The following is a 9303-nucleotide window of genomic DNA, read 5'->3' on the forward strand; positions in this document are numbered from 1 at the left end:
GTGGTCAACTACATGGGGGTCCAGCAACATAGCCATTATGCTAACTGCTGGTCCCGGTCCAAACTATTTTAATATCTTATTGGGTTCTTGGAAAAGTCATGATGCTGTTTCACATAGAAAAAAATTGTCACAACTTTTCCAACAACCCAATAATTCTGTAATTTAAAAAACCCTTTATTTATTTAAGTATTTACTTAATTTAAAATTTGACTGAAGAAGGAGAGAGAGAGAGAGAGAGAGAGAGAGAGAGAGAGAGAGAGAGAAACTGAGAGTGAGAAAAGAGAGAAAGAAAGCTAGCTGCCAGATGGTCTGGGACTTGAACCATGGTCAATCATGTGGGAGTCCAGTGCCCTTAACCACCATGCTACCTGCTGGACCCAATTCTATAATTTTAAAAAATATATGATGGGTAAGTTAATTTCCATTTAAAAATACTCATTTAAAATGGAGAGAGAGAGGAGAAAGAGAGAGAGAGAGAATCACCCTCAACGGAAGTCTCATGCCTCACTCTCCTCCCCTGTGTCTTCCCACCAGTCACAATCACGGGCATATGCATGTGCCCGGTATGTACAAGTTGTCCTGGGAACCAAACCTTGATCTTCCATATGGTTTCCAGAATTACTCATTGTTTCACTACCACCGTGCCATTGTAGTTGGGCTTAATTCTTACTTTAAAAACATTTTTATGAGCAATGTTTTCCTGTAAGGATTTTGATTGAAATGACATTATACTTATAAATTAATTGAAAAAGTACTAACTTTCAAATATTTCAGTAAATGAGATCTCTCTCCAATTACCCAGATCTCTGAAGTGTCTTAAGTTTTGTTTTACTAACAGGAATCCTTTAATTTTATCGTTTAGTTTTTTTTTTCTATGCATTAAGATTTCCAGTTATTTTTGCAGATGATATTATTCTGTATTATTAATTATGGGTGGTTTATCCACCATGGTGGATAAACAGGAAAGCATATTTAAAAAAAAAAAATGCATGTTAACTCTTTAATAGGTCACCAGACTGATCTCTTTTCATTGTCCTGATTTTTATTTTAGTTGATTCTCTTGGATTTTCCAGGTCAAAAAACATATTGAGAAAGAGTGAAAAACTTGTTTCTACCTTTCCAGTGTCATAAATTTTACTTTTTGTCTTTGTCTTACTGAATCGCCTAGAACAGACAGAACATTGTTAATGGTGATAATGAGTACTCTTGTTTCATTGCTGACTTGAATGGAAATGATGCTAGTTTTAGAATATCACACTGTCATGTGTGATATTGTCTGTGGTCTGAGGCAGCTAGTTTGTATCATTTTAAGATCAGATACTTCTCTTCCAAATTTACTGAGTTTTCATCAGGAAGAGATATTAAATTCACACTATGCCTTTCAGTTTCCATCAGGATGACTGCATGGTTTTTCTTCTTTGACTTTCCAATGAGATGAATTATAGTTAATAGATGTTTCTAGTGTTGAGGTATCTTTGTATTTTGACAAGAAGCTCTTCATCCTGTTGGATCTGAGTTGTAATTTTTTTTTAAAGAGAGATTTTTGCCATAGGGCGTGTATGCTCCCAGAAAAACAGAGAGACACAGAGATATGGAAAGCGAGAAATCAGCTCCCACCCCCAGGGGAATGGCCATGACACAATCCATTCTCCTCCATTCCTCTCTTGGGATTTTGGGCACGCACATGCGCCTGGCATCAGTTTTAAGCCACTGGGTCCAGAACTCAAACCATGGTCACTATGTGGGTGTCCAGCAACATAACCATTACGCCATTTGCTGATCCCCTGAGTTGTAATATTTTACTTAGGATGTTTACATATGTATTTGTAAATGAGATTGGTTCCTAGATCTTTTTTTTGGAGAGGTTTTCGCTATAGGGCACGTGTGCTCACCAGACAGACAGAGAGAGACATAGAGACAGAAAGTGAGAAATCACCCCCCAGAGGGGATGGTCACACCACAATCCCTTCTCCTCTATTCTCCTCTTGGGATCTTGGGCACGCACGCACATGCGCCTGGCGTGAGTTTTAAGCCACCGGGTCCGGGACGCGAACCGCGGTTGACTACGTTGGAGTCCAGCGACATCCGTTATGCTAACTGCTGGTTCCTGATGTTTGAGAAGTTTTGGTGTGAAGATTATGCTTGCTTTGAGCAATGAACAGGAGAATTTCTGTTTCTCTTTCTTCTGGAACAACTTACATGGCATGGGCATTATCCATGTCTTGATGTTTAGAAGAAATTGCCCTTAAAATTTGAATTCAATGCCTTATTTTGGGGATTGGTCCTTCCACAGTTTTTCCAGATTGTGTGTGTATGTGTGTGTGTGTGTGTGTGTTTCGTTTTGGTTATTTAAAAAATATAGTTCCTATTTCTGTTGTTGAGAGCTTTGGTAATCTACATATTTCTGAGAAGTTTATAGATCTTGTTGAGATTTTAAAGACCATTGGTGTAAAATTGAGGGACATTCTTCAAAATAGTTTACTGGTACTCTAAACAGTCAAGGTCATGACAAATAAGAAAAGACTGAGAAGTAGTTGCAGACCAGAGAAGATTAAGGAGACCTGATGACAAAATGAAGAGTAGTATCTTGGATAAGATTCTGGTACAAAAACAAAACAAAGCAAAAACCAAAACCAAACCAGAAAAACAAGCAAACAAACAAACAGACACTGGGGAAAAAAATTGATGGCATTTAAATAGAACTCTGGAATTTAGTTTGGAAAATATCGGTATGGAGTTATTATAATCTTTTATAAGGACTACACCATCTCTCCAGTGGTGACTATTTTCCACCTTTATTTTTATAATTGTCTTTTCTTTTTCTTCTCCTTGCTCAGATTTCACAGATATTTGTTTATTTTAATAAACTCATTCTTAAATTTATTTAATACAATTTTTTGGGAAACCTTCTATTTTATTATTATTTTCAACTCACATAAAAGTTACAAGAATGGGACCAGCAGGTGGTGTGGGAGTTGAGGGGTTGGACTCCCACATTGTCAACTGTGGTTCAAGCCCTGGACTTGGTGATTTGGTAACTATGCTGGGTATGCGTGTGTGAGACCCAAATAGCAAAATACTAAAATGAAGGAGGAGAGATCGTGGCATGGCCATCCACCTGGGGGGGGCGGTGATTTCTCACTTTCCCTCTTCTATCTCTCTCTGGGAAGTACATGCTCCCTATGATAAAAATCTTAAAGAAAAAAAACAGTTACAAGAATAGTTTAAGGGATGTCCACATATTCTTTATCAATTGCTTAAAGTTGCCCCATTTACTTTCTCTCTCTCTATTTCTGCATATGTATAATGCTAATTATTATGTATATACTAATATTTAGTACACATTAGTTATGCAAACTAATAGTTTTTCAGAACCATTTGTAAACAAAGACATCATTCCCCTTGACCCCCAAACACATTGATGCTATTTCCTAAGAATCATGACATTTTCTTATACAACCACAGCACAATCACCAACATCAGGAAATCTGATATAGTTCTATTAAAAATTGACAGCTCGCCTACAATCCATATTCAAGTTTTGTCAGTTGTCCCAATACTGTACTTTATAGTTTTTGTTTGTTTGTTTTCTCTTGCAGGATTCAGTCTAGGATCAAATATTGCAGTCAGTTGTCCTGTCATTTTAACCTTCTTTATTTAGTCTTTCATTGTGTTTCTTGATCTTGACTTTTTCTTTTTTTTGGAGAGGTTTTTGCTATAAGGCGCGTGTGCTCACCAGACAGAGAGAGACAGAAAGCGAGAAATCAACCCCCGGGGGGATGGTCACGCCACAATCCCTTCTCCTCCATTCTCTTCTTGGGATCTTGGGCACACACGCACATGCGCCCAGCATGAGTTTAAGCCACCGGGTCCGGGATGCAATCCACAGTCGACTACGTGGGAGTCCAGCGACATAGCCATTATGCCAACTGCTGATCCCTTGATTGTGACATGAGGAGCATATTTTATAGAATGTCTCCCATTTAGGGGTTTGTTTTATCATGTATAGATCCAATTTACACACTGCAGGCAGAAATGGCCCACAAGTAAGTCCTCAGTATATCTTATTAGAAGGTTCATAACGTTGGTTTGCTCCAGTAGTGGTGCTATGAACTTTGATCATTTGGTTAATTTGCAGTCTATCCAGCTTCTCCACTGTGAAGTTACCATATTCCTTTGTAGCTAATAACCTGTGTCAGCTAAAATGCAAACTGAGGCAGAGTATGTAAAACAAAACTATTTTATTTATTTTAGGGTTGAGCTGGTGACTAAGGGATGTTACATCATTGTTTTGAGATCAATAACAAGAGTGAACTGAGGCCACCCTTTGTTACTGGCATCATTGTTGGCATTGATTGCTATCAACTGGGCAGACAGTGTCTGGGCAAATGTCCTTGTAGAAGTAGTCCTTGTCGTGGTCATTGTGAAAGGTTGTGGTTCTGACAGTCCCAGACATTTCTTGTTATCAGGCATGCTTGTGTGAGAGAATACCCCTTCCATCGCCTTCCCCAGGTCAGTCTAGTAAGAACACAAGTTGACACAAATGACTCCATTTTGATTCTGACCACTTCCACGTTAACTTGTTGGAGGACATTTTCATACTGTGGAGATACTCTATTCTTCATCAAATTTTCATCCACTAGTGTTAGTGCATACTGATAATTTTCTAACTCTAACATTCATTTGATATTATCAATTGGCATTCTACTGTAGGGAAGAGCTTTTTCTCTCTTCTACCTCAATTAAAATAAAAAAGCAAAACAGCTCTATATCAGTATGGAGTCATGGACTCTTAATTTGTTCAGTAGGTTATAATTTACTCCTATTGTTACCTGTTAATATATTTGGATGTTCACATTGTCCCAGACATGGCAATTGGGATCCTTCTAATTTGATTCTAGTCTCCTTTTAATATGTTACATCATTGTTTTGAGATCAATCGTGAATGTCTTCATGATTCTTTCAGTACTTCCTTACTTTCTGAAACAGAAAAATGTTTCAGGTTCATTTTGTACTTTCCCTGCCCTGACTCAGTTATTTCTCCAAAGGTCCTCACCTAGAACCAACCAACCAAAAAACAAACAATGAACTCTAGTTGTTGTAGCTTCTAGTTTGAGATCCTTGTTGCAGTGATAATGGATTAGAATTTTGAATCCAGCTCTATGTGTTCTAGGATTAAATAAACAAATACCTATATTGAGAATAATGGAAATTAAATTTTTTACTGTTGGGACATTTTGGCAGTGAGAAGATGACAAACATCCTGTCATGCTGGATTGGGATCAAAGGTAGCAGATGAACTCATGGTTGTTCATGTTTATATCACTCTCTCTGTCTCTCTATCATCATCCTCCTCTACGAGATAAATATTGATGCCTACATTGTGTGTGTGTGTGTGTGTGTGTGTGTGCGCACATTTCCTAGCTCTGCCTGCTCTGAGAGTCTAAAAACAATGACACACCATAACACCCATCTTGTGCTAAAATCTTGATTTTTAATTATTGATCTCGATCAAATTTTTAAAAAGCTTATTCTGCTTTAGTGCATGTTACATTATAGGAAATTTTGTAAATGTGATGTAGCACTTTAAAACTGTGTTCTGTATGCAGCACTATGCAGTAGAACTTTGTGCAATGATAGAAATGTTACATATCTGGTGTGGTATCTGCTAGATAAAGGAATTGTGGCTGGTGAGATTAAAAAAATGATTTTTCATTTTATTTCACTTTAAAGAGTGAAAATGTACACTTTTTAAAAGAATGATTTAGTTTAGTTTTATTTATTTATTTATTTTAATTTGACCAGAGAGGAAGAGAGTGAGGAGAAAGAGGGAGAGAAAGTGAGAAAGCAAGTTGCCAGGTCCGGAACTCAAACCACAGCGGGCCACGTTGAAGTCCAGCACCCTTAACTACCATACCACCTGTTGACCCCTTAAAATGTACATTTAAATAGCCACTCATGGCTAGTGGCTATCAGATTAGACTTCTGGGTATAAGATTTGAGAGATGCGTGCATTCAAGTTTCTAATAGTATTATTCAAATCTATTTTGTTCAAATATCACATTGGACCTTTGGGTATATGATTTTTATATGAATATGTATATATTACATATGTATATATGTAGATATATTCAAACTTTTTAATAATATTGGTCAAATTCTCTTTTTTTTGCTATCTATAGCTGGCAAAGATCTAGAGAAAAATGTTCACATTGGCCATTTTGCTTCAATCTCTACCTTGTTAAATATTAATATTATCATCTTTGATTTATTTTTGTTTGTGTTTGCTGGGTAAGTCTTTGCCCATCACTTTATTTGGCACATCAAAAGAACTCAGTATTTATTTGTTGAATGAATAAATGCATGAATGAATTTTAAAAACTTTTTGGAACATTTTATTATAGGTGTGTTTCTTTATAATAGCACAAAGCTAGATTTTGTTTTTGACCCAACCTCACTCTTTTAATAGAAACATTTAGCTCATTTGCATTTTATGCTCAGTTGCTTACAGGACATTTTTCTTCTAATGTGAAATTAAAGTGTATCCTGTACTGGTTCCTTTTAACTAAGGCTTTTGTTCCCAGGAATCTTTTCCACCTTGAAGACTCCCATATTTACACATTCGAAGGAAGATTTTGTTTGTTTTTGAAGTTATTGCTTCTTCACTCTTCCTTTCTTTCAGTCTATTTTTGTATCAGAGAGAAATGCCCTATGTTTCTTATTTCCTTTTTGCTTTCATTTATCTTTGAGTCTTGGTAGTATCCCTTGAACTTGTCCTGTACTTTTCCATTTAAAAAATAAGTTATTTTTGAGTTTTTTGTCATAGGGTGCATGCAGTCACTAGAGAGAGACAGAGAGAACTAGTCAGAGGGAAAGTGAGAAATCACCCTCCCTGGGGGGATGGCCACGCCACATTTCCTTCTCCTCCATGCTCCTCCTGGGACTTTGGGCATGCACGCATACGCCCCCCGCATGGTTTTCAAGCCACCAGATCCAGGACTCAAACTGCAGTCAGCCATATGGGAGTTCAGCCTTAACCACCACGCTACTTGCTGGCTTCTCCATTAAAAAAATGATCAATCATAGTTCTTACCCCAAAAGTAAGTTTTAGGGTTTCCCTTTTTCATACTATCTCCCTAGTTTCATAGTTGAAGTGTTCTCTTGGAAGAAAGGCTACAGAATCTTCACACATTTCTCTTCTTTCTTTCTTTCTTTCTTTCTATTTTTTGGAGAGGTTTTCGCTATAGGGCGCGTGTACTCTCCAGACAGCCAGAGAGAGACAGAGAGACAGAAAGCGAGAAATCACCCCCCAGGGGGGATGGCCATGCCGCAATCCCTTCTCCTCCATTCTCCTCTCGGGATCTTGGGCACGCACGCACACGCGCCTGATGTGAGTTTTAAGCCACCGGGTCCGGGACGCGAACCGCGGTTGACTACAGGGGAGTCCAGCGCCCCAGCCATTACGCCAACAGCTGGTTCCCATATTTCCCTTATTTCTTACACTAATTCTGCCATGTAATGTGACATTTGCTCTAATTGCTCAGATTCATGTATGTATCTTCAATGGCTAAATATTTCCACATGTCTGGTGATTCCTTTTTTTTCCCTATCCCATGCAGAGGAGGTCAGAAGGTTATCTAGTAGGGATTTCTGAGAGCGAAAGAGAGAGTGTGAAAGTTCTTATTTAAATCTTCCAGGCCTGGTCAAAATGAGGAGGGAAAAGTTTAGATTTACTATAGATTTTCTTTGCCAAATTAGCTTCTATGAACCCTAGCCAGAGGCTCCTCAGCCAGGGGGGTTTTCCCCTGTGTGTGGATGAATGTCTGTTTCTTGTTTGTTACAGCAGCCCCAAGGTAATGGGAATAATGTTCTTCCTCCCTGTTTGCCATGCTTGCGGAGGTAAAGAGGTGGTAAGGGTTTCAGCCTTCCAGAACACTTGCTTTTGCACTGTGTCGATAACATATAGGAGAGAAACTGAGCTTGAGGACTCTGGTAGAGAATTCCTTCACTTGAGGGTGTCTCTGCATGAAGAATGAGGTGCTGCCATCTTCCCTGTCTGGCCACTAACCTGCGATGTCCCTGTGACCTCCTCTGTGTGAAACAGGGTGGAAGGGACTCAACCAAAAGTGTTTTCTTTTGTTCCATTCTCTCTATTTGAGTCTGAATTTCAAATTTGGACAACTGGGATTGTGGGGTACCAAAGTGAAAGCAGAAAGTTTGACTTGTTCGGGACATAGGAAAGTGTGTGTGTGTGTGTGTGTGTGTGTGTGTGTGTACGCACACATATTTCCCAGCTCTGCCCGGACTGTATTTTCAAGGCACTGCGGCCCTTTCTAGGGCCATATCTGTCTTAACATTTTAATTTTCTCCTCTCTAAGTTTATTTTTTCTTCCATGAAAGAGAGAGATAGAGACAGAGAGAAAAAGAGAAATAGACAGAGAGATACGCACTGCAACAGGGTCTTTAAGCTACACTCCACCCTTGGTCTCAGCCAGCCAAGACTGTGGGCCTGCATGTGCTCAGTGTCTTGGGGGAGGTCCCGGGATGCAAACCCAGGGTCGTCCCCCATGAATCCAGTTGCATTGCCATTGTAACACCACCTCTCTCACTCTTCCTTCCTTCCTTTCTTCCTTTTCTTTTTCTCTCTCTTTTGAGAGAGAGAGAGAGAGAGAGAGAGAGAGAGAGAGAGAGAGAAGATAGAGAGACAAGACCCAACAACAAGATCTAAGAGATAAAGAGACAAGAACCTCCAACAGGATCTTTGATCTGCCATCTACTCCAGTCTCAGCTAATTCAGATTACTGGCATGTGTACACCTTCTGTGCTCAGGAAGGTCCTCAGGGATGCAAACCCCTGAACTTTTCTTATGTAGGTCCAGATTGTCACTATTGTATTACCTACTCTGTCCCACCAAGTTAGACATTTTGATTCAGAAAAAGACCCCTAGCATTTCTTCTTCTTGGTGTCTACTCAAGAGAAGCAATCATAAATGTGTTGGTTGCAGAGTGATTTGTAGCGTTGTATGAAAACCTGGAAACAATGTAAGTGTTCACCAACAGGACGATGGAAAAATAGTGGTATGTTCTCCCGCAGAACACTATGCAGGAGCTTGAAACCATGAGGGAATTGTGTATATACCGACATCAACAGAGCTCAGAGAGCCAAGTTGAATGAAGGCAAAGTTGTAGAACAACACATTTCGTCTGGTGATATTTTTTTTTTTTTTGAGAGAGATTTTCGCTATAGGGTACGTGCGCTCGCCAGACAGACAGAGAGAGACAGAGAGACAGAAAGCAAGAAATC

This window comes from Tupaia chinensis, unplaced genomic scaffold, assembly GCF_000334495.1.
Source record: "Tupaia chinensis unplaced genomic scaffold, TupChi_1.0 Scaffold145396_1, whole genome shotgun sequence".
In the NCBI taxonomy this organism is placed as follows: domain Eukaryota; kingdom Metazoa; phylum Chordata; class Mammalia; order Scandentia; family Tupaiidae; genus Tupaia; species Tupaia belangeri.